Below are 24,751 nucleotides of genomic sequence, written 5' to 3'. Positions count from 1 at the left end.
AAAACTTAGAGCACTACACAGTGAGTAGGTGAGGATTTCAGCTGTTTCAGGTGAATAAAGAGAGGGTGTTTTAAGAAAAGCCTTCTGGGAAAGTGACGTCTTTGCTGACTCAGGTACCTCAGAGAAACCTCTGTTCCCCTGAATTCAGATGGGGGTATTTGAAGAGACGACCTCTCCTGGAGTGGAGAGAACAGCAGCATTCAGTTGCTAACATCTGTAGGGACTGAAAAGAAAACCCTGCATCTGAAACAGGTGAGGCCCTGGCCAGCTCAGGCTTATCTCCTGAGCAGCAGCAGGAGAAATAGTATGGACACCCAGCAAAAGGTAGCCATGTCCAAGGCATCAGAAATAAGAGATACTGGAGCCAACTCTTTGACAAAAGAACCATGGTTAAAGACCATTGGGTAACTGGAAATGTGCAAGGGCTGTGAAGACTTAGGAAAACAGATTGAGACTGCAGATCCAGATTACCCCTTTCATTTGTGAAACCTAGAATATTACAGATCTGCCTCATGCTCACTGGATATGACCTTCTCTTAAAATGTGTCTGTAAACGAAGTTGCAGCCTCATTTTTCAGTTCCCTGCTAAGTGTCTCTGCCCTTACACATTCACTGAAATCCAGAGCATGCTTGCAATGCAGGCACGAGGCACCTCTTCACAAAAATGTCATTCAGAGATGCGGAAAAGTTCCTTTAGACCTTTATATCCAAAATGAAGACAGTTAAGGTCCAGGATAGCTATCCAATGCACCTACTTCTCACTAGCTTTATGGTCTGTTCTGTTTTCTTACAAGCAGTGAAAAACTGTGCCATGTTTGCTTTTCTGCTCTTATTTTTTTTGTTTCCTATATTAAACAAAAACAACAAACAAACAAAAAGGTGGTGAGAAAGAGACAGACAAAAAATAAATGTAGTAAAAAGTATCCAAAACATAGTATTCTGGTAAGAAAACAACTGACTTGCAATAAACCTGGACATCTATGAGCTGAAGGGTTAACAAATCTGTTTCTAGCCTTACTTTCCCCAAACAGATGTTCCACACAACATTAAACAGGGGCTAGAAAGAGGGGGGGAGGCAGAGAATTAACTTTGGTGCAATATGGAATTTTTAAAGGCATTTCCTTCTCTGTAAGAGCCAAAAGCTGTAATCACTTAAGTCTTTGCTTTTTTAAATACATATTAATTTTGTAGCTTTTGCCAAACTAAATGAATCCAGTCTTTGAAAGAATTTTTTTTAAAAAAAGAAATCAGTTTCCTCAGTCATACTTGAAGTCTGAGTTTTTCCAAGAATGTCACCAAAAATGTGTACGAATTTCTCTCTCTCAACAATGAATTCTTAAGTGTTTAGGTGTGCAACACTGTTACAACAGTAACTTAGTGTTACAGGTCTTAAAACTTTCATATTTAAATAAATTCATTTCACTTAATAATTAGAAAATTTCTTTATTGTTTGGGGGGTTTTTTTGCTTGCTGGTTTGATTGTTTTGATTCATTGCCTGGGGTTTTTAACTGGGTGGGGTTGGTTGATTATTTTAATTTGCTAAAGATAATATCAAGCAATGCTAATACAGGTGCCCACTCTGAAATTCAAATGTTACTTATGAGTATAGAAAAATATTAAAAAACTTTATTAATCTGCATTTGGGAGTATTTTTCCTAATAAATAATTTTTTTTTTCCTAATAAATAATGTTTCCAACCACTGATCCAGTTTCCTGATCACACAGATGTTCGATACACTTTACTCTTCTTATATGTGAAGTCCCAAAATGAAGTATAAATGATTCAGGAAAGCAGATTCCCAAATGAAATATCTCTTTCACTCCTGAACAGCTATAATATATTTCTAAAAACCTGAACTTAAAAATGTTAAATATGTTAAAAATATTTAAAAATCAGAATACTGTTACTTCCAAAGTAACAGTGTACCTCAGAAGCCCTTGTTATGAGAGAAGTTTCTCATTTATTGCAATAGTTATACATTTGTTGAACTCGACAAATTACACGAGTTAGAAGGAAAAAATTCATAATAAATATGAAAGATGTATGTACATCGTACATTGATGTCATTTTCCATGTTCTGCTTTCTCACCTCCAACTTCATACCTTTTACATTTAAGAAAATTAATCCTGAAAAACACCAGCCAATTTTAACTGCCATAATGGGAGGCAGGTGGTAAATGAAAACAACATTGATAAATTATGGATGATGTGATAAAAAATTCTTGCTAGGTAGGGCCCCACATTTTTGTGTATGTTGAGAGTGTTCACCATAGAAAAAACATTTAGTAAACTAATAGTAGTAAATTAATTGTAGTGAACTGGACTGCAATGTAGAAAAGAAACAGATAAATTAGTTAAATACTCTGAAGAAAAGAAAACCTTAGATGTTCAAAACAGACAAATTAAAGAAGTGTTAGATTATTCCAATTCAGTGTTTGTGAGGCTTCTCATGTAAGTGGGGACTCACAATGCGGATACACCACCTACGCACAGAGCAGGAGCCACCACATCACTCTGTGGTTCTAACACAGAAAAGGTATCCATCCTGGAAAACAAACAGGAATTCTTCTTTTGCACTGTGTAATGCAATGGTTGATCCTTTTCAGACAGTTTACTTTTAATTAATTCAATTCCAAACTATTAATGGAATGAAATCTATTGTTTATTATTTTCTCTTATTAATTTGTCTAGAAACTATGTTTTCATTTCTCTTACCCAGTTTGCTGTATGTCAGGAATTGATTTGTGTCCCAAGCTTTGCCACCAACAAATGAAGTATTTTGTCTCTTTTATAAGGTCAAAGAGTAAAGAGCATTTATTTCTCTTTCTCTGCCTATATGCTTGATTTGTTTGGTCACTGTATATCCAATAGCAAAAGTCAAAATAAACAGAAAAATTAGCAGACTCTCAGTAAATTGAAAGTAAATTGTGTTTTTTTGAATGCTACATAGGCCAGCACACCAATAAATGCTCTGAAGGTCTGTTATGCTTCAACTTCCAAAATGAAAACTTTTTATCAGAAACCAAGGCACTGAAGACAGTGATGAACATCCTGGTTGTATACAGCAGATACTTATAATAATAAATAATATTAATAATTAAAATCAAATCATAAAATAATCACTACTGACTTGTCAGTATATGGGACACTAAAGTTCCTGATACTGTAGTGCTACTTCAAATACTAAAAGAAAAATAAGTACAAGACACAGATCGGGCAGATAGTGATTAAATTAAGTCCTCAGTGTCAGATTTGCATTAAAGTTATGTACTTTCTAGAAACATAAGTAGCAAACTCTGAAAACAGAAGCCCTTTGACTATAATGGAAGTACCAAGCCTGAACTCATGATAGAACTTGATCCATACTCACAACAGGAAAACTTTAACATCCAAATCTTGGGAAAGCAGGCACTACAAAGCCAGAATTTCCAGAGCTCAGCTAAGAGACAGTTGTGCTCTCTTCTTCTCAAGCTCTTGTATGCCATTTTTCAGTCAGTACCTCAGACCTGAAGGAAATGTGGCCTTTGCTTCTTCATATGCATCACACATGATGAAAAATAGCAGCCAGGAAAGAAGGAAAACCCTTTAAAACACAAGGTAATTCATAGGCCACTCATATTTCTGATTGAAAGCATATACTCACATCTTCTGTAAAATAGGAGACATACTACTTTCCTTTTAACTTTAAGGAAATTCAGCCCAAATAGTCAAGATTTTTCATCAAGTGTAGAATAAAATGACCCTCACTAAACAACAGCTTGAATCTCTCTCTCAAAACCTTTTTTTCTGTTAAGCATGTGTGAGGAACTTTGTACTTTCTGGTGATGAGAGAGGCAGCTGAACAAATGTCAAACACCATTAAGAGTTGTTTCAAAAACTCTAATCCTCCTGAGATTTCAGAACTGGTTCTGTAGACACCAAAATACATCATGGGACTAGATGGCTGCTCATGACAATACCCCAAATTCTAAGTACCTGGTTAAAAAAAAATTACTGGTAATGAACTATGATGTTTTTCCAAAAGCTAATCAAAATAGTCCTCAGAATATATTGGACATCACTAAAAATGTAAATTGTGTTCACTTTTCAAGAGTGTGGTGGCAAAGGAAGAGTGACTATACATCTATATTTTGCTCATCATTTCACATGAAAAAACAAGAAAAACAACAAACCAACAAAACCCCCCCCAGTCACTGATAAACTGCTATTTACATGAAAATTACTAGAAACCTGACAGTCTTTTATTTTTCCGTGTTCTGTTTATACAGACATGACCCTTCTGGAGCAGAACAGTTCACAGGGGAAGAGAAAATGAACTATGTGTTCAGTGCTTTAAGGCTGTGATGTCAGGGCCCTGCTGTGCATAGGCCAACATTTGTATTACAGCCATTACTTATTCTTGCTAAGTGTCAAGTAACACTGAAAAGATAACAGAAATACAGAAGATTTTTGAATTCTCCTCAAATTTCCAAACACAGACAACGTAGTGATAGAAAGCAAAAGTATGGTGTCTTTTTTAATTCTTAGCAAGGCAACGGTTTTTTTCAAAATCTTTTTCCTCTTGGCATAAACTGTTTTCATTGAAATATTTTGGGGTGTCCACTGTCTGTAGAGCAGCTGTACTTTGTCACAGTGTGATACAGCAGACCTGCTTTGACAGAGAGCAGGGTTACTAAGGGCTGTCATTCATACATGCTGAACCAGAGCAGGAGATCAGTCATTTTTGAGCCCATGCCCTGCTCTTTAAAAATATTTCCATGTGTTTGCAATTAGTGAGTGGGCTATTCTGGCAGCAAAGGTTATTGAAGGCTGTTTTCCAGAAGTGGGTTGTTTCTTTTTTCCCAGTCCGTACAACTAAAACTAAACCTTAGCATGTTTAATAACAACCCAAGCAAACAGTAGGTTCCTGTACATATATAGCAAAAAAACCCCTTAAATGGAAGAGTTTATCTGCCTTCCCTTGCAAAAACTGGACGTGCTTTAGGTCCAGAGGGCTGCAGAATGCAATTGTGTAGCTTTTAGCAAACTGTGACAAGGAACAGAAGCCTCACACAGCAGAAAGAAGACTTCTGAAACATAGTTTTAGCTGCCATAGTGTTTACAGGGCACTGAACAGGGGAAGGACTTGACCTCTGCTGATCTGAAATTTCATTGCATTAATTGTTTCATTAAGAAATTAAGTTATTTAAGTAGTGCCCTCCAAGACGTGTAAGTATTTGCTCAATTAATGATGCATTAGAAGTTACATATTGGAAAATATATTCATTTGTGCCTGATAGAAGTGCAACCTACATCTTCCTGGAGAAAAACACAGCCTTCAGAAACACGTCACATGACCTACCACACAATACATCAAAATACTGATAATTGTTTTACATTAGATATTAACTTATCTATCAACCCAACTGTGTCTCATAAATAGTTTCTTTTATGAACAACAGTAGAATAATCCATAGCAAATATCCTCAACCACATACAGTATTCAGGACTATTCATAATATACGACTACAATACTAGGGAATGTGTTGGATTCAGAACTAGCACTGAATAAAGAAATATAACAAGATTAAGTACCTTTGTAAACAATGCTTCCATTTCAGCAGGCTGATTCTATTCCTCAGTGGAATTAAAACCATAGTGCTTACTTTAAAATCCTTGGATACAAAAGGTAAAAATAAACAAAGTGCAGAGTAAAGGGCTACAGTCTAAGAGAAAGGTCTTATGGGATTACTACTTCACCATCCAAACCACCCTTTGTGGTCTATGTGGCTCATGAATTCAGTACAGCAAGAACTGAAGATGTAGCATTAAATATGTGTTTCTTAATCTAACCTAACCCCAGGGCTGATACTCTCGTACCAGACAGTACAGTCCTGCGATGGCCAAGAGCATCCAAAGAGAATTAGAATAAACCTAATTTGACAGCTAATATAAACCCCTATTTCTTGTCCAAATCATCCTATTATTATAGTCTGCCTTCACTGCAATTCAAAGTATTGTCTTCACTGCAATACAAAGAAAGGTAATTTAGTCAATAATAAGCCTCAGATACACAGTCAGTAGTAGCAGAATTCAGTCACGTGATTTTATTTGTTACAAGAACCACTTATATATGTAATAAACCCCACCATTTTCATTTGTTAGAGAAATTGGAGGGAATTTAAAATATACAAGACTAGGAAAACCTGTGCTGGTGGAGCTATCAAAGTCAGGACAAGTCCAACACATTTCTCTTTTTATTCTCATACTTACAAGCAAGGCAAGAAACAAGTAATCACAAGGAGAATAAAACAGGTTGTTCTTGTACAGCACCGCTGCTACATAGGCACTTTAAAGAAGAAGATAATGAGAGAACAGAGTCAAAAGAGTTGACTCTGAAAAGGTCTTTCACATTGAGTTACAATCAGTAGAATTAATCACATGACTACATACAACTCATGTTATGGATTAGGTTTCAAATTAAGAAAATGTCAGAAGTAGCTAACACACAAGAAGGATGAGAAATAGGCTGAATGAAAGGGAGGAATCTAAAATGATGAAATCTCCAAGTGTACCAAATTGGTACATTTAAAAAGTCTGTTTAAAGGGAAAATCATTAGATGATTCTCAAATTCCATAGTTACACATAAACCATAACCAATTATATTTAAACCATATCTCCATATTATATATTTAATACAGATGTGTTAAAAAGCAAGCCTACCATCTAGTCTTCTTCAGTGCCTGGAAGGAAATAAGAGTTTCATCCAGAAACCAAATGCAATTTAATTTTTCCAGTACTGACTCAAATACCAACATAACCTTACAAGATATTTTGGTTTCAAGATACTTTTACCATTGGGGAATGAAATAGTCTGATAGCAGCTTCCAGGAATTCAGCATAATTAAAGCCAGGCACAACCAAAACCAGCATTTGGGATTGCTAGGAGACCAGAAGGTAAAGTTTCATTCCGATTGGCCCTTCAATTTCATCTCCAATATTTATATTATTAAGTACATGAGAGGAACAGACCTGACTAGAAATATAAGGACATTAAGTGGAATTGTATTTTTAATAGTATTCACTGTTGCAATTTTTTAAAAAATGCTTCAATTACATAATGAAGGGAAAAAAAAGAGAAAATCAAAGTAAATCACTCATGCACAAAAAAGATCAGTCAATACCTATCAGACATTTACAGTCCTAGTTTACCAAGACTGAAAGTACCCTACAGAGAAGTGAAAATACGTATTGCTGGTTCAGTACAGGATTAAACATTTCTGCGTTCACTCCTTTATGAAAGGCTACAAACTATTTCACCTTTGCGCAGGAAACTAGTTGAAAATTCCTGTCTCAAAATATTCCAATCACCAGTAATTCTGTCTACACAAGGAGGTTTGCTTTATAAACAGATAGTGCAGCTTAACTATAACACTCTGACTTCTGAAGGCAATTCAAGCCTCACTGGAATCCAACCCAGCATCTCATTCATAGTTGACTGTTGCGAAGGAATGCTTGCAATATGCAGGAGTAAGAGCAAGCAAGCAGATAAAAGGTACTAGGCATGGCCAATAACATGATTGCACAGCATACTCTGCATTCATTTTGAATTTCCTATCTGAGATACAGTTGTGGTCTTCAACAGCATTTGCCACCTTTAATTAACAGCTGCTAAGAGATGTAAACGTGTAACAGATCACAGTCATTCATCCCTCTGCCAATGGAGAATTACTTCATATACTATGTTTGCTAGTATTTATCCAACTCAGCTCTACGAGTTCCAAGAAATTGAACTTCCTATTCCTGACAGAAACAGAAACCTTCTGATGGTACAATGCATTACATTGACAGTAAAAAATCAAAAAAGAAAAACAAAAAAACAAACCAACCAAACCCAGATAAGTTTATTGCTATTTTTCATTATTTTACCATACTCCTTATCATCAGTGATGCTTACACCATTTAAGTATTTCTGCACTTTCACCTTCCTATGCCATCCTCACTTCCTCCAGTTGCTCACACCTGGCCAATCCTCTTCATGCATTTGTACCCAGATCTGATTATTTTTGCTGCTTTACCTCAAGCTCCTTTCAATTCATATTAATATGTCTCTATTAATGGCACATTCACACCCACAACAACCTTGCCAAATATTTTCCCACCTCACAGTGGGATTGTTTCACACAGCACTCTCTCTGTGCAGTCTGCTTGCCAGCCCAGCCCTACACAAGAACATTCAGAGTACCTTTCCTTCTGAAACCATGCTATTTTAGATCTGTCTTTATCTCCCCTATCCTGACCCCTTTTTTGCACTATGACTATGGCAGCAGCGTATCGGTTTATCCAGCCATGCTGTGACTTAGGTCAAGTGGCCAACCAGGCTAAAAATAGCACAGAAAAAGATTAAAAAGTTATTTTAAATGCAAATCAGTCTTCCAATCCAGTTCACTACATGACTGCACACCCTGTTGCACCAGTTGATGATGTGATCTCTAGAGACTGGAATAAGCAGCGGAAAGCAGTGACTGTAGTGCAGAATAGCACTGCCAGAAAAGGATATGGCCATGAAACTATACAGTCTTCCTGTGAAGAACATCTTGCCAGGGAGTGCCTGGAACTGCACTTCATCGCCTGCCCTCACTACAATGAGTCCTGTGCTGTGATGAAGTGCAAAGAAACACTGATTGGTGTAAGTGAGATACTGGCGAAATCAGGTCTATTTTTATTCTCCATTCCAAATAAAGCAATGCATATCTTCAAAAGTAGAATAAGGCAGTATATTTTCACCACCAGTGAAGTTAGTGTAAGAATTTCTATCCTTCCTCTCCACAGAATATTTTCCTCTCATTTCAGCTATATTCATGCAAGCAGGATCACTGATACGGTGGCTTAGAAATATCTCAGCTTTGAGAAAAGACGTTGTTCATTTAGAACCTCATCTTTTAATAACTGAGATCTTCAAAACAAAACAAAAACCTTGAGAAAAAAAACCAAAACCAAAACAAAACGACTATTTCCCATGGATTCATTAAGATAGTTATATATTTATGTAATTTGTGATACAACTGCCTATGGATTGTGTTGGATACAGCAAATCTTTGGCAGAGATTATCTTTCCATTGACAGGACACCAAAACTATAATAATTCATGCTGGTTTAATTAACTGCAGTAAATAAAACAGAATCTGGTCTGTGAAAGACCTGAGAACCTAGAGGTCTTCACTTTTCTCTCACTGCTTTAAGGTTAAAAACATAACCTGAAGTTACACAAAATACAAATTTACTGTCAGAAGGAAATGTCACCTGCACACATTCTCTTTTAGGAAGTAGCCAGTTGCCAGTGCCCTTTCTGCCTCATGCCCTCATCTGGCAGGAAGGCAGCTACTGCACTCACACTGCCTGCTGTGCCTCTCATCCCTTGTGCTGGATTCCTCTTCTCTTTTCAGAGCTCTCTAGCCACTGTATACTCCATTTACGTCGCCATTTTTTAGTTTATTTCTGCTTTCCTTTCACTCTTTACAACATATTGTTCTGGATTCTCATAAACTCTCAGCTACAGTGTTCTCATGAGAATTCCTTCTTCTTCCTCCACATCCTTCAAAATGAAGGTCAAAGCTCAGAGCCTACTTAACCACCCCAATTCTCAATGTAATTGAATGCACTGACTGTCCTTCACACTTCCCATCAGAAAACATAACCAAGATATGAAGTATTATCTTTATTAGAAAGCTAAGTATTTTTTTACTCCACAACATCAAGTTAGCAATTTTATTGGTAACAGAATTTTATTGTTTAGCATTCTTTCACTTATGGACAATTTCCTCTCTCCACTTCAGGCCCTCAAAAGGTAGTGACTGATTTTTACTTCTGCTACCATAAGTGTACATATTAATTTCATTACTGCGAAAATGCATTTCACTTTCTGCAGTTGAGAACTACCAAACTTCCACTGTGACTCAGGGGACTTTATTACACACTGATACAACTTAACTTCCCTGACAGAATCTTTGAAAATACATATTTACCAGGAAGAGAATTTCAAGCAATTTTAAAGTAGACAATTATAATTAAATTTAAACAAATACTGATTTTAAATCTTGCAGTGGGATCAAAAGACTTGTTTTAGTCCAATGTCCAAACCAGTGATGTCCAAAGCAGAGATTAAAAAGGACAGCACTACAGGAACTCGTAACCTGTACAAAAATATATTATCAGCTTGATCAACATACATGAAAGACTGATATCCATGAACTAAAGAACTCCATTTTTCACCAGCTGAAACAACCTTCAGTTTTGATCCAAGCACAGCACAGAGCAGTATCTGACCTGCCAGGTAGTAGAGACGTGACACATATCCTCACCCACCCAAAGATGACAGAATACTATGGAAAGGGCTTCATGATTATTCAGTACAAAGTGCCATAAAAATATGCCTGTGCTTCTTGCAAACCTCTGTATTATGCAGAAGGCAAATGCTATGAACCTAATGATGTGCAGATGGAATCATCTAGTAAAGATCTGACATATCACACTGCTGACAAATCTGGATTAAAAAAATACTGCAAAGGCTTTGTTGCAGATGTAGCTTCTTCACTTTCTTTTGTGCTCCTTGTTCCATGTTTTGACAATGCTCTTAAGAAAACCTGAAAGTTCTCATTGTATGTGTCTTCTTACTTGTGCAACACAAAATTCTGCCTCCTCTATGATTATATTTAACACAGAAAGTGAAAATCTGCTCTGCAGTTTTGGCAGCATTACGTGCATTTCAGGCACCTTCTTCCCTTTTCTGAAGGACATGAGGAAAGGAAAACAGCAATTCAAGAAATAGCAGGCTGAGTCTTCAAAGCACTATTTCAAAAGACAAAACAAAGACAGAGCCACAGCACAACAAAACCCTTAGTCTGATGAAATTTATTTTGGTAATCATTACTCCTCCCCTTCCTTTTCTTAACAGGATGAATGGCAGGGAGGCTCTGCAATTCCCCTGCTTGGATACTATAGGAAGGGAAGTTGCATTTTTTGTGTGATTTGGATTACATTTGTGTTTACAGGAAGCCAGCCATGGAAAGCTTGGTGCTACATATACATAAGCAGAACAAGAGGCTCAGCTCAACCTGAACACCTGGGGATACAGTCTTCTCTAAGTAAGCCTGGCATGACTGACAAGAGGAGCCTTACACTAAGCAAAGGGGAAAAGGTTGAGATGTATCTGTAATTTCTATACCTACTATATAATAAAAGGAAAATTGGGCACGTAACAGTACAGCAATAGTAGTAAGAAATAGAAAGTAGAGGATATAAAGCAAGGGAAAAGTCCTAATATGAATGAGAAAAGCAATCAGGTATGCATAAGAAGTAATTCACAGAGCTGTGTCTTATATAGCTAGGATCAGAACAATCAGAAGGTACCAAAATGTGATCAAGGAATTTCCAGGTCTAGGCTTCATTAATAGGCAAGACTTCAGAATAGATTTTTAAAGAAAGAATAATTAGTATCCAGATCAATTGCAAACAAAACAAATTGTAACAGGATCTATAACAATTCCATCAGTTTTACCAGGTAGCCTTTTCTAATAACAGCATGTTATAGACAATCTCCTAGCTTTGCTTAAGTAAAATATTTGACATATGGGAATTTATATTCAGTGTCAGGTGAATGATGAGGTACCAAAAGAGAAAGATGAAAAAGAGATGGCAATAAGTAACTGAAAAAATGACTGGCAGGAGATCATTCGAGAGATCCAACACTGACTGGTGCTTGGTCCAACCTTGCTTAATATTTTTAGTGATAAAGCTGGAAGAAATATCATAAATTTGGTGCTGAAATCACTCAGTCACAATGCACAGCAATGGAATCACAAAATGACTAAGAAGAAAGACCTTAAGGTCTGGATCAGAAAAATCGAATGAGTCAGTATCAAAATAATGAGATCAATGAATTAGAGAATAACATAAAATTTCACTGTTTATTGGGAGCTCATCATTTAATCCAGCTAAGGACTGGTCTGAATGTCCTAGTAATGCAGATATGAAACAGGAAAATAAAATTCTTAAACGTATCAGGTGAGACACTGCAATGCTGCAGAACAACTAGCAGTTCTGTATAAATCCTTGAGTTTATGTTGTATACATTAAAGAATGAAACAGAAAACAGAACAGATGCAGAAAAAGGAATTGAGAGACGGTACTTACAGAATACATGAAAAACAGGTTTTCTTGTTTCCCATAGCACAACAAAACCAAAGAGAACTCATGTCTGGTCTTCATGGAAAGTTCAGGGAAAATAAGCCCAGGACGAAAAGTAACTGCTTGCACAAAAATAAATAGACAAAATGCAGAGTGGATAAACTTCTCCTCTAAAGTGAAGATTCCTACCTGCTAAAGCAATCAAATCCTTAGTCTTTCCAATGGGAGTAGCAGAGGCAAGAAAACACTAGCTGTTTTTCATACAGACTTTGATAAGTTTAAAGAACGGACTATATGGCACAGTGCCTTCAATAGCAGAAAACTGCTCAGTGATGCAGAAGGTTCCTTATAGTCCTAGGAAACTTTCTTTTTTCCCCTTGAGTTCAACAGCTCATAAAGAATTTGGACTTCTACTCTTTCCCTTCCAGCTGATCCCTGTTACAACTTATTGGCTGTGAAAAAGGAGTTCCTGAAACAGTACAGAATATGACCACCAAGAACCACAATGATTAATGCCAGAATGAGGAGGAAATAAGAAGCCAGCAATATGCTTCACACTTCATCCTGCAGATGTGGACTGACCCAAGCAGGTTATTCCCCAGATAGATCTTGCCTGACTGAGAAGGTGACGGGTGTGTCACCCCAGCCACAGGGTCCTGTTTCATATGAGACTCTAGAAAAATGCTTTTCTGAAAACAACACCAGAGCAAAACAGCTGGGGCCAGAGGGAATGTGACTGCCCCTTCTAGCAGCAGCAATATTACATCAGCTTAACTGTAACATCAGATCTAAACACGTGCTGAATGTGGGCTAACTCAGCGCAAGACCAGCTTGGGTGGCTCTGCTCCATGCTTATAGCACTGGTGCTCTGGGGCGTGTCATCTGGAGACAACCAAACATTCTCTGAAAAGTCACAGCTCAGTCTGGCTGAGTTTATTAGCTGATTCCAGCACTCCTCGTGCAGATCTATACAGCACATGTGAGGATAAAAAGCCTTGGCTGGCTTTTGTAATCACTTTTGGGCATAGGGTGAAGAGGCTAAAGACAAAAAGTTAGATCCTGTGAATCTCAAGTGTCACTGTTTTCCTCAGCTAGGCCACAGCAAGCACTGCAGTACAGCATGGGTTTTAGTGTTGTATTAAAATCTGTACACAGGCCCTTTCTCTTTCTAAAAACGTGCAGCTTACCTTTCAGAGAAATGCATCACATAATTCTTAAGCCCATCTATCAAAGCAGCAGTGAGCTTCTGAAATGGATTTACTCTTCTGTATTTTTTACATTTTTAACACATTTTTTTGTCAAGAGGCCATTTCTGAATTGACAAGAAAGAGATTTCAAAATGAAATGAAACATTTCTCCCCAGTCCCATACTTCATAAAGGAAAAACCTTTAGATGCAGCACAAGCGTTTACCTAAAATTTCCATTTCTCTTTACTCCCATAAGGCCCAAGATAAACAGTACCTAATAAAAGTTGATAGCATGGGCTCTGTTCAAGTGAAACCACTTTATAACTTGACCAAGTTTGTTCTCTGCCAGGAAATGATTGCTTTTCCAGTTCAACCCAAGAATGCTGCTCTGCCTTATGTCTACTGGCAACAACTTCTCTGTTTATGGGTGGGCTAAAAAAGGAGGATTCAAAGACTAAGTTTAGGCCTCAGATAATGGTCCTAGGATTAAGATTTGGTCCCAGATTTTACCATACCTAACACATGGGTTTGGGAGGATGAGCAGACAAACAAGAAAGTTACGATAAGGTATTGCATAGTTCACTATCCTTCTGTTTTTCTTCTCCTTATATTTACTTCAGCACATCTCCATACAAATCGCAATCAGATTTACAATATGAATGAAACCACTAGCAGATCTGATTTTCCTATACTGCATTAACACTAGCACATACTTTTTTCTGTCAGTCACTTGCTTTCTCGTAAGTAAAATCCTTGTACCTCACTGCAGAAGATTCTTCCTGATTTGCAAGGCAAAACCAGCACTGCAACTGGCAAATGTGTTGCAATGTACCATGGCACTTCAATGAAGAGAAGGAAATCGGTTCCTCCCAAAAGAGTTACTTAAGAAGTACTGCTGCAGTACACCACGCAGCACCCTTGGCGGAGATGTGTGGTGGAACACACTGCCACTATTCTCCACACCACTAACGAGGAGAGTGAATACTAAAATTAACCTATGCCCTTGTCCTGCACCAAAAAGCAAAGCACCTCAACATTAAGCTACATACTTTAAATGCATCCATAGGAATTGCCCAGGCTTGAGGAGTTATGAAGAAAATCTAATATAGGACAAAGTGTTGAAGTTATACCTCCCTCCTTGAAAGTTTTATGTAATCATCAGCTAGAATAAAAAATCAATTGTGCTACACAGTCACACCTCATTTATTGTTCTAACTGTACACTGACTTCCTCATTGAGAGAAAAAAATCACTATGTTTTTTCAGAATAAAATTCTGTTACAGGCAAAACTGTCTGCAGTGGAGGAATTATAATTAATTAATTGCCATGCAGCACAAACCTCTGATCACTGACTTGAACACTGAGAAAAAGGACATAAACTATTACATTTGCATAAAGAAACAACTCCTTCCTTCCCCAGTCTCAACTTACCTGATTTTCACCAGAGATTAAGTTCAACCCATTCACATGGATCTAGTGAGGCAAAAGGCAGTGTAAGAGGCTGAAGGGGTGCACGACAGATTTTGTCTGCTTCTTTGTGCTTAGGGTTTTTGCCACCATATGCTGAAGGGTTTGTTTCAGCTTCCCATTATTGTTTCTACCCTTCTCTTCCTCAGTGCCCCTGCCTCACCATAGGTTGTTCTGGTCTGGCTGTGGGCTGCAGTCTTTTGGGGGTGTCCTCCTCCGTGTGGCCCACCTGTGGGCCCCCCAGGAGTGATCTTGCACCACTGCTGCCCTCTCCTATTTACAACCTGGGGCATATTTGTGTCAACCTACCACCCTTACCCCTGCCAAGAACATCTTTAACCCTAGGTAACAGGAGTCGACATCTTAAGAGCCTGGACATATTTTTATTAGAGAGACTTTTTGGAGCAGAATTATCTCAGGCAGAGCTGCCAGAACAGTTGCAAGAACAGTGATGGATAACAGAAATAACCATCAACAATACAGCTCGGAAAATATGCATAGATATGTCTAAGCAAGAACAGCAGAGGAGGGGAAAACCGTTTAAATGGACTTCTACAAAGGAAAACAAAATTTGGACATATAAATCTAAATGTCCCAATAACTATCTGTCAGAAAAACAATTTATCACCGAGCCTTTTATATACCAGAATTAACTTCTAAAATAATTCCAGAGTAGCAAGGCTTACCTTCACAGTCTGAGCAAAAAAACCCAAGCAAACATGCATAATTAGAGACCTTTCAGCAATTTCCAGTGGCTTCAGCAGGGAAAGCAGGACAGAGTGATCTTTCCATCCTTACAGCTCTTCAGGTCTCTACTTCTGACTACTCACAGATGAAACAGATGTGCAAATCTATCCCCAGAAAGAAATACTTCCTACAATATAATACAGCTGCAGAAAGACGTGAGAAACTATGCCTCATTAACAACTTATTCAGAACTGAGAACACTATTAGAAGTATCCAGAGACGCATTAAATCAAAACGGATCAGAATATCAATTATGCTAAATCTGTGTCAAATGATGGAATTGACCTGATTTATAACAACTGTGTTTAAAATGACAGACTACTCATTAAAAAAAAAAAAAAATACAACAAACAGATTCTTGAAGTAACACAAAGATGTAATAGACATTTGGGAGATGAATGTCTAACACACAATTCAAATGAACACCAGCCTTCTTAAATTGACAGTTGGTGGCCTTTATTTAACTTAAACAGTTTACTTCCAAGCCCTTCTGCATTATTCAACTTGGTAACGCGGACTACCCCTGGGAAGCCACTCTCATATAGAACGACTTTCTTTAAATCAAACCCTCCTTGGACACACATTTGACAGTATCTTGCCTCAGTTGTCACTCAAATTTTTTAACTGTTTGCAGCATAAAGCTTTTTATTGCAAATGAAGGACAGGGAAAAATTAGCCTTGGGTAAAAACATTATTTGTAGAAGGAAGACATACTACAGTCTTAACCTAAGGAAGTTAAGGTTCAATAGCAGACAATAGATAGACTACACAAGTATGAGAAAGGAAGATGTAGAGACCCAAAGGAGATTCAACTGTCACAGGAATTAATACATTAACTGTATGTTTCTAGAGAGCTTTATATCTAGAATAACCAGGCAAAGTGAAATGAGAATTTCCAAGCACAGGGACAAAAATAACTCAAAAAGTATATGTGTGGGGGAAACAAAACCACCACAGTAGTCATATAATACATTTTAGAGACATGGCAATAAAAGACAGGAAAAAAGAGTATTTCTAATATATTAAGAGCTTTTAAGGTAAAGAGAATATTCAATCTATTTTTTAAAGACTCTTAATGGACTCAGGAAAAGGTTAAAACTCTATAATTTTAAAATGCAGCACCTTGTAAAGAGATAATGTAACAACATATCTGGAATGTGATCAAGAAAGACTTGAAGACAAAACTGAAGAGACAGGGAAGAGAAAGAGGACTGTGAAGAGAAATTGCAAGGATTTAAGGAGGAAAATAAGGCCTTATTTTAGACCATTGAAAAGGGCAGCAGATTAGCCACAAGTGATGTTAGAAGCTCCATTCAGGAAACAGTGGTGGTCTGATCTAATGACCATACTAACAACACTAGCAAATAGAAATATTTAGATATTAACTAGGAAAATGATCAAATGTTTCAAAATTATTTGAACAGAGCCTTGGGAAACATGAGGATTTTTAGTTTATTTTTTTTAGACACTATTGACATTGTGACTAGGTTTGCTGTTGAAAAACTGGACAATATTGCTCCAGATTTTCTCACACTTTGACCACAGGTAACTTCAGTAAAGTCAAAGTCACTACAGAAACCTGTGGTTATAGACATCCTATATTTCTAATTTCAACTTCTTACTGATACATTGTTAGAGCTGCTGGTTGTTCCAGTCAAGCACTGTCATTACCAGCTATACAGCTCTGATCTGTTTTCTGCAGCAAGCAACTCTGTCAGGACATTGCTGACTGTACACCTAAAGGACTTCCCAAGAGTGGATGGAATAATGATTTTTTGTAAGAAAATTAATTTCCGTAACAACGTATGTATCTACATATTTTGTTTTAATGTCTATATTACACAGAGGAGTCATCACATTAATTTATTCCTCCCAGCTGAAGGTTGCTCAGATGTCTCAGATGTATCATTTTATGATAGCAGTTTATGATTTCTGTGATTAATCAGTGTGGAAATATACCCAAGATGAGAATTTGTGCTTGGTATAAGGAATATCCTGATATATTCCTCAGGTCTATAATTCAGTCATCAACCCAGTATCCACTATAAATAGTCTATGCCACAGTGTCCATAAACTTTAGCCCAAGAGCAGCTACTCAAAGCCTAGGAAAGAAAGTAGAAAAATAACTGCTCAGAAGGAAAAAACATCCAATAAATTTACTAAGGTACTGCTTGTGCATTTGAGAGGTGCTGGAGTGTGTCCAAAAAGCAAAAAAGCTGGTGAAAGGTCTGGAGCACAAATCCTGTGAGGAGAGCTGAGGGAGCTGGGGTTGTTTAGCCTGGGGAAAAGGAGACTATGGGGTGACCTTATGGCTCTCCACCACTGCCTGAAAGGAGGGTATAGACAGGAGGGAGCTGGTCTCTCTCCTCCTAGGTAACAAGTGACAGGATGAAAGGAAAGGGCCTTAAATTGTACCAGGGGAGGTTTAGATTGGATATTAGAAAAAATTTCCTCACTAGAAGGGTTGAGAGGCACTGGAACAGGCGGCCCAGGGAGTCACCATCCCTGGAGGTACTTAAAAGACGTGTAGTAGATGTGGCACTTAGGGACATGGTGGATTTATTTTGGTTAGATTTACAACTGTACTCGATGATCTTTAACGGTTTTTCCAACCTAAATGAATCTGTGATCCTGTGATTAAGGTCTCGTTAAGTCTTGCTATACAACATGCACAAACCCCACAAAGGACAAAGGTATTTTCTATTTCTTTCTGCCAGGAAAAAAAATTACCTTGGTTCTGAAATGAAGAAACGGCCTCTAAAATTAACTTACATTTAATTTATATTAGGTATTATTTAATTACGTTTAGCTGAGGATACTTGCCAGGTTCACCCATGATCTGAAACTCATTAACCCTATTCATGAATCAGCAAGGATGCCTACGAGACCAAAGCAGCTTGAGCTTCACTGGCTGCTTATTCATTTCAGGATGAATATAAAGTTCTAACTTACACCACTCTCGACAGAGAGCTCAACACACACAACCGAAATCCATCAGACCATTTGTCAAATATTAAACGCTGCTTCAAAAAATCTGCATCACAGGAGATCATACAGTTATATCATGTTCAGATGTAAATACACTTTGTTAGAACCTTCCCTTATAATGGCATCTTACCATAAAAAAGAAAAGAGAAAACATAAGCAGGAAGGAGACAGCAAAGAGATACGAAGGAAGGACCATGCACACCACTTGACACAATTCATATTAACTTTACCTGTAGGACTATGATAATATACAAAGACACAGTGTACCTTTTGGGCATCTAATATGTTGTCAATTCCAGCTGGATCTTCTGTATGGTCAACTGCATTTGTATCAGTGAACTTAGCTGGGAAGCACGAGACACAGAGATGCATTCCACATTTTGGATAGTGTATATTGACACTTGATTACTGACTTCAGCAAGGCTTATACCAAATTCATATTGAATTTGACTGACCCTCCTCAATAATCTCTCCAGTCACAGAGTCTCACTGTTAAACTGTGACACTGGGAGTTGTCGAAGACAATTTCACAGCAGATGGAATCACCGATGAATCCCCTGAACACACTATAAAGAAGCACTGAAAGAAAAGACGACTTCTGCTTTTCTTACAGAACCATATTTCTTAAATCCTGCATGACATAATAGATAAGGAACTTCATGGAAAAGAGGTCTTCCTACACAAGACTATTATTTGTACTACAGCAGCTGAATTCTTTCTGCAGAGTTCTAAAGCGCTGATGTCTAGAAAAGGAAAAGTAGAACTCTCCATGGGACTGATGTTTGTATGGGGTATCATTTCACAAATTTAAAATGAGAACCAGCTCAAGATTAGCTCATAACAATGGTAAATCATTTGAACATTTGAATAATTCAAATCATTTGAATTTATATGTCTTTAAAGAGTGCTTCAACTATTTCACGATACACAAACTTACAGGGAAAATTTAACACAAAAATACGATATTTTTCTATTTGAATTATTTATTCTTCCCCCAATGTTCCCCAGTTTTTCCTGGTCCATGAGCTAGATATTTCATATATAATCACGTCTCAAAAGAAATGCCACAAAAATTTAGAAAGAAGTCCCTCTAAATAAATATATACAGCTACAAGGAAATTAGCATGGAAAAGTGTATGAGTACTCTTTCCTAATCTCACTTCTTTTTTCCTTCTTTCTTTGCAAATCATCAAAATCATCATAATTTGGGACCAAGAAATTTATTTTTTAAAGAAAAGCAAAAGATTTCAATAAAAATTTCAGTCATACTTTGGCTTCAGAAATAAAACTCACATTATAAGCAATTTTCTTCTTATTCTGGTGGCAGAACAGGACAAGAACTGAAAGGCAAAATAATTCTAAAAACCGAATTTATATAGCTTCTTTATAACTACAAATTGCTTATTCTAATTTCCAGTGAACCCTCCATAATGAGACCTTTCACCTGCAATATCTGTTCACAATGCAAAGCTAACAAAAGCAATTGTTTGAAGGATGGGGGCCTAAATTCTTCCAATAAATTTTTGTACTTTTAGTTTCATTCATGTTTTCATCTTTGTATCATAAAGAGGTTCAAAATCTAGCAACAAAAAAAACAGCAGTAAAAGAGAACAAATGCACACAAAATGGTCATTTCTGCATACCATAACAATAGATGCTACACTTAACTGTATATTGATAACTTCCAACCACCCCAGCAAAAATTAAAAGCATAAGCAATCCGGAAGAAAGTAATTGTGTTGCAGGCAAAAGTCAAGCAGAATTGAGCAGAAAGTATTGAAGAAGGGTTGCCTTTTGAGTTATATCAGTTTTATAGAAACCAGTTCTTTGCTTGAAAAAAATGTAGGGTTCTTAACTGAAAATACCCTTCATCCTCCTCACATGGATACTCCTTATGTGAACACACCTTGGATATTTTTTGAGTTTTCCATGTTCTTTTCATTTTCTTAATGAAAAGCCTACAGTGAGTTATGGGATTCTCTCCTCTGAGAGGCAACTACCATCTGTAGAACACCACTAAGAGCTGAAGAAACACTCTCATTCCTCTTTCTCCCCTAACATAGGTGACTGCACTACAGACAACTGGGGGAAAAAGCTACAACATTCAGGATCTTCAGAATAAGTGGAATTATTATTCTGCTTAACTTGCAAAGAAGGCAAGAAAAGGTAAGGATCGCTGCTTTCCAGTCTTCATTTTCACCTGTGAAGGAGCAGGGAAAATTTTTGGACTTGTATTCAAGATCTAAATACTTATCTTTTAAATTGCACAGTACTCTGAAAAATTGAACAATATTTTTCTGTAATGTAAGAAAAAATAAGTTATTCAAAGATAACCATTAAAATTTTACTGAAATCCCTTGGCTGACATAGATAATTTCACTGCATTCTGTTCTCTTTTTTTCAATGTTGATTGTAAAACTTTTGTCTGACTCTTTATGTACGATGATGAAGACTCCTGATTACAGGATTTAAGGATTTAAGGATTTAAGCATGGCTCTGTTGTAACCCTAACAGAAAAGTGTTTGTGATTTCCCCCACAACACAGGGTACATTTCAATTCTATGGTTTAGTTCACTGGGTGATCAAAGACTTGCCTATGAGACAAGACAACACAGTGGCCAGTATAAAAATCACACAACCCATCACGGCATCCCTCACTTTGGTAGAGGGCAGGGAAAGCAGCTGAAAGGCTTCTGCTGCCCACGGCCGTCAGGCCTGCCTGAGGTGTTTCTGTATGGCATCACATAAGGCTGTGCTTTGCAGGCATGTAATCACAGACTTGTCTCCTCACACTGGTGAAGAACACAAAAGCTCTTGTTTTGAACTCAAGCTGTCCCCGGAAGCCAAGACAGAAAATGGATGTTTTTCCTTAATGCCCACCAAATATTTATTGACTACCCGGTTTTAAGTAAAAGCTGCATCAAACATTAAAGGCAGTGGGATTATACAGACAGAGCTGTACTATAACACACTGTTCTCAATAGTTTTCATATGAAATGTAAAGCCTATGCTTCAGTCTAAATCCAAGCCCAGCTCACAGAACTAGTAGATGTTTGTGTGTCTTTGCATGTGCACATACACACGCGTATGGTGGGATCCTCACACGCATTTTGGTTGGGTTATTTTGAATTTACGTAGGTTGGCAGGTAGAATGTGTTTATGTGTAGGAGGGAATATAGATGGATGGGTATTTGCAGATGTGTGTGCAAGTACGTGTGGGTACATGCTTGTAACACTGTGTGGAGGTTCATGTGTCTGTGGAGGGATGTAGAGTTACATGTGTGTAGGTGAGACAGAAATTATATGTAGGTTTGTGTGTGTGAGGGGCTTTGTATGCACAGACGTGTAGTTGCATGTATGTGGAGTGTGTGGGGGAGATGTGCAGAGGCCTGTGTCCAGCTAGGGGTGCGTAGTGCAGCACGCAGAAAGTAAGTCTGCATGTGTAGGTGTGGGTATCGCAGGAAGGTGCAAAGGTGTGTGTGTGGATAGGAAAGTACAGGGTTGTCTGTGCTGTTGTGACTGCAGGTAAGAAGATGGCAGGGGTGTGGGGGGGTGTGCGCAAATGCACACACAACATAATAGAAGCATATGTAAGACAGCATTTAACAGAACATGTATTTTCAATACAGAAGTCCATTTTCAAATAAACACTTTTGACAGAACTTAATACTATCTTATATGGACTTACACTTAAGGCTAATTTAGAGTTTGCTGTAATTTTTGTGACTTTGACATTATCACAATTAAAGAATTAAATATGCATTTGGAGAAACAATGAGTACACATGGCTGATTATACTGAGATTATCCCCTGACACTGATTTATATGATTTCAAAAGGAAACTGTGAGGAGTCAAGTTCTTTGACAGTCTTTATAGCCCTGGTGGTTAGTTTCATGTCTTGTATTAGCCTTGGATTTATTCAGAAAGGAGATTCTCTGTATTTTTTTACACTAATGTTATTTTATAACGCAGCATTTTACAATGTACTACCATGTTCAAATGAGGACTGTCTTCTGAGAAGCTGTAAGTTTGTGCCTTCTAGTTTGATTTAGCAGACTGCCATCTATCATGTAACTGAGATCTTACCATAAATCAGCTGAAGTTTTTATTCACTGTAACATTCACTACACTGAAAGAGAGTAGGTTTAGACTGTGTATTAGGAATAAATTCTTTACTATGGGGGTGGTGAGACACTGGAACAGGTTGCCCAGTTGTAGATGCCTCGTCCCTGGAAGTGTTCAAATTGTATGGGGCTTTAAGTCACCTGCTCTAATAGAATAGTCAACAGCAGGGTGGTTGGAATTAGGTGGTTTTTAAGGTCCCTCCCAACCCAAACTATTCTGATTATATGAAAAGCAGTATCATATTTAAAAACACCAAAATCACCCATTCAAAGTCCTCCCTGTTCATAAAGAAACTACAGTACTTCAGCACAGATTTTAAAAAAAAGATCTTATCTGTGTACTCAAAAAAAAAAAAAAAAAAGGCCTGGCCAACGTTGAGGCACTGTTCTCAAGGCCAATAGTTTTAAAGGAGAAAAAAGTCCCAGCATCTGAAACCAGAAATCCATTTCTGAAAATATAGATGTAAATCACTCAGCATGATATAAGAGGTGAACATGGGAACCATACTGTTCAGCAGCTAATTTTACTTGTATTGCTTTGTTAAATACGAAAACATACACATCTGAACCAAAATGTGCAAGGAAATATTGACCTGAGTGACAAAGCAGAAAATCCACTCTATCCTACTTTCAGTTGTCAGGCAGTTCCTGTTAAGTACTGAGGACAAGGACAGGATGTTTACCACAGAATACACGTAGCCACTTTAACTAGGGTTACTTCACATCATTACCTTCACGAACTCTAGGTACAAAAATACCTCCTCTGCCAGAAATGCAGTGCTGCGAAACCGCCACAAACTACACAAACTCCAACAGCTCTCTAATAAAGACAGGAGAATGGGACACTGTTTTAGACATGTTCCACCTAGAGATACTCAGGAGCCATTCTTCTCTTCCTGTGTTGATGATTTTCTCACTACTGAGCAGCGGCAAGTGTTGCAAAATGAATACTGGTCTCTTACTATATTTTGCCTTGTATTGAGGGTCATGGCTCTTGTATCCTGACTTTGAGCAAAGACTTAATGTTTGTAACATTCAGAAGAGTTTTTTGGATGATGAACAAGGGAATGAAGCAATGAAACAGCCATAAAGCAATTTTGGTGGGGGTAAAAAAAGAAAAAAAAGAGAGAGATAAGAAGTTAATAATATTCCAGATCTTCTTACTCAATAATAAAGATGAAAAGGGCAGAGAAATATCACTTCTCCCTTTTACAAATGTTGTTTCCCCAGACAACTATTTTTGAGGTTGTTTGTGAGGTGGATCCCCAGCTTTAGGGGAAAGAAGAAGTACATTCACCAGGAATACAAATAAATGCTCTGTCTTCTTGGTAGAATGCTCCTCTCCTTCAGCCCATGCATGCGCATTTATGATTAGCGTTAACAGATGAATTATTTACAGTGAAGAGTAACAGATTTACCAGTACAATAAGAATATCACTAGATAATACTGCAGCTTCGTTCACATGGAAGGCAGGTGGTAACGGCACATGCAGAGAAATTTTTTCATCAGACAGTGAAAGTGCTATCTAATGCAAGACATGAATTTTTACACTGCAACATAAACTGCTCTCTTTCACAAAGTCTTTACTCCCTAATCTAAGTTTACACCCAAACATCGTGGAGAAGAATTCTTTTTTTCTCATCACTCTGGTACACACCGTGTAGTTTCTGACACACTTACCTTTGTTGCAGAAGAACCTAAAGCTTGTCTGAAGATGCTCTTCAGTCATAAAAGAAAATCAGATTTTTGTACTATGGACTACAGAGAAGACTTATTGTTGACCCCACTTGAAACCCATGCAGTTATGACTACTGAGGCACTGCTCAGGTACGCTTTTGATGCAAAAGGCCAGGCCATGTCAAACCAAGGATCCATGTCCTAGAACATCTTCTCTCCCTCTATGGGAGAGAAGTAGTCTATGGCAGTTATTTTGAAAGGAGTATTAAAAAATAAAAGGCAGTTTATAATGACATCTCCAGTACATTCTCACACCTATTAGCTGCCTGCAGCTGAAAAGCTTTCTGAGCTCAAGGTGGTTTCTTGTTTAATAGCTTCTGGAAATTCTGG

The 24,751-nt window shown here is 37.5% G+C and overlaps 1 protein-coding gene across 2 annotated transcripts in view; it reads right to left on the bottom strand.

Moving 5' to 3' along the window:
- ROR2 (receptor tyrosine kinase like orphan receptor 2) overlaps positions 1–24,751 on the bottom strand; it is a 143,755-nt gene that overhangs the window by 73,324 nt on the left and 45,680 nt on the right. The gene's annotated exons all lie outside the window — the stretch shown is intronic.

The sequence above is a fragment of the Corvus hawaiiensis genome, chromosome Z (genome assembly GCF_020740725.1).
Source record: "Corvus hawaiiensis isolate bCorHaw1 chromosome Z, bCorHaw1.pri.cur, whole genome shotgun sequence".
Classification (NCBI taxonomy): domain Eukaryota; kingdom Metazoa; phylum Chordata; class Aves; order Passeriformes; family Corvidae; genus Corvus; species Corvus hawaiiensis.
The sequence above is the reverse complement of the archived record's forward strand: the minus strand, read 5'-3'. Positions and strand labels throughout refer to the sequence as shown.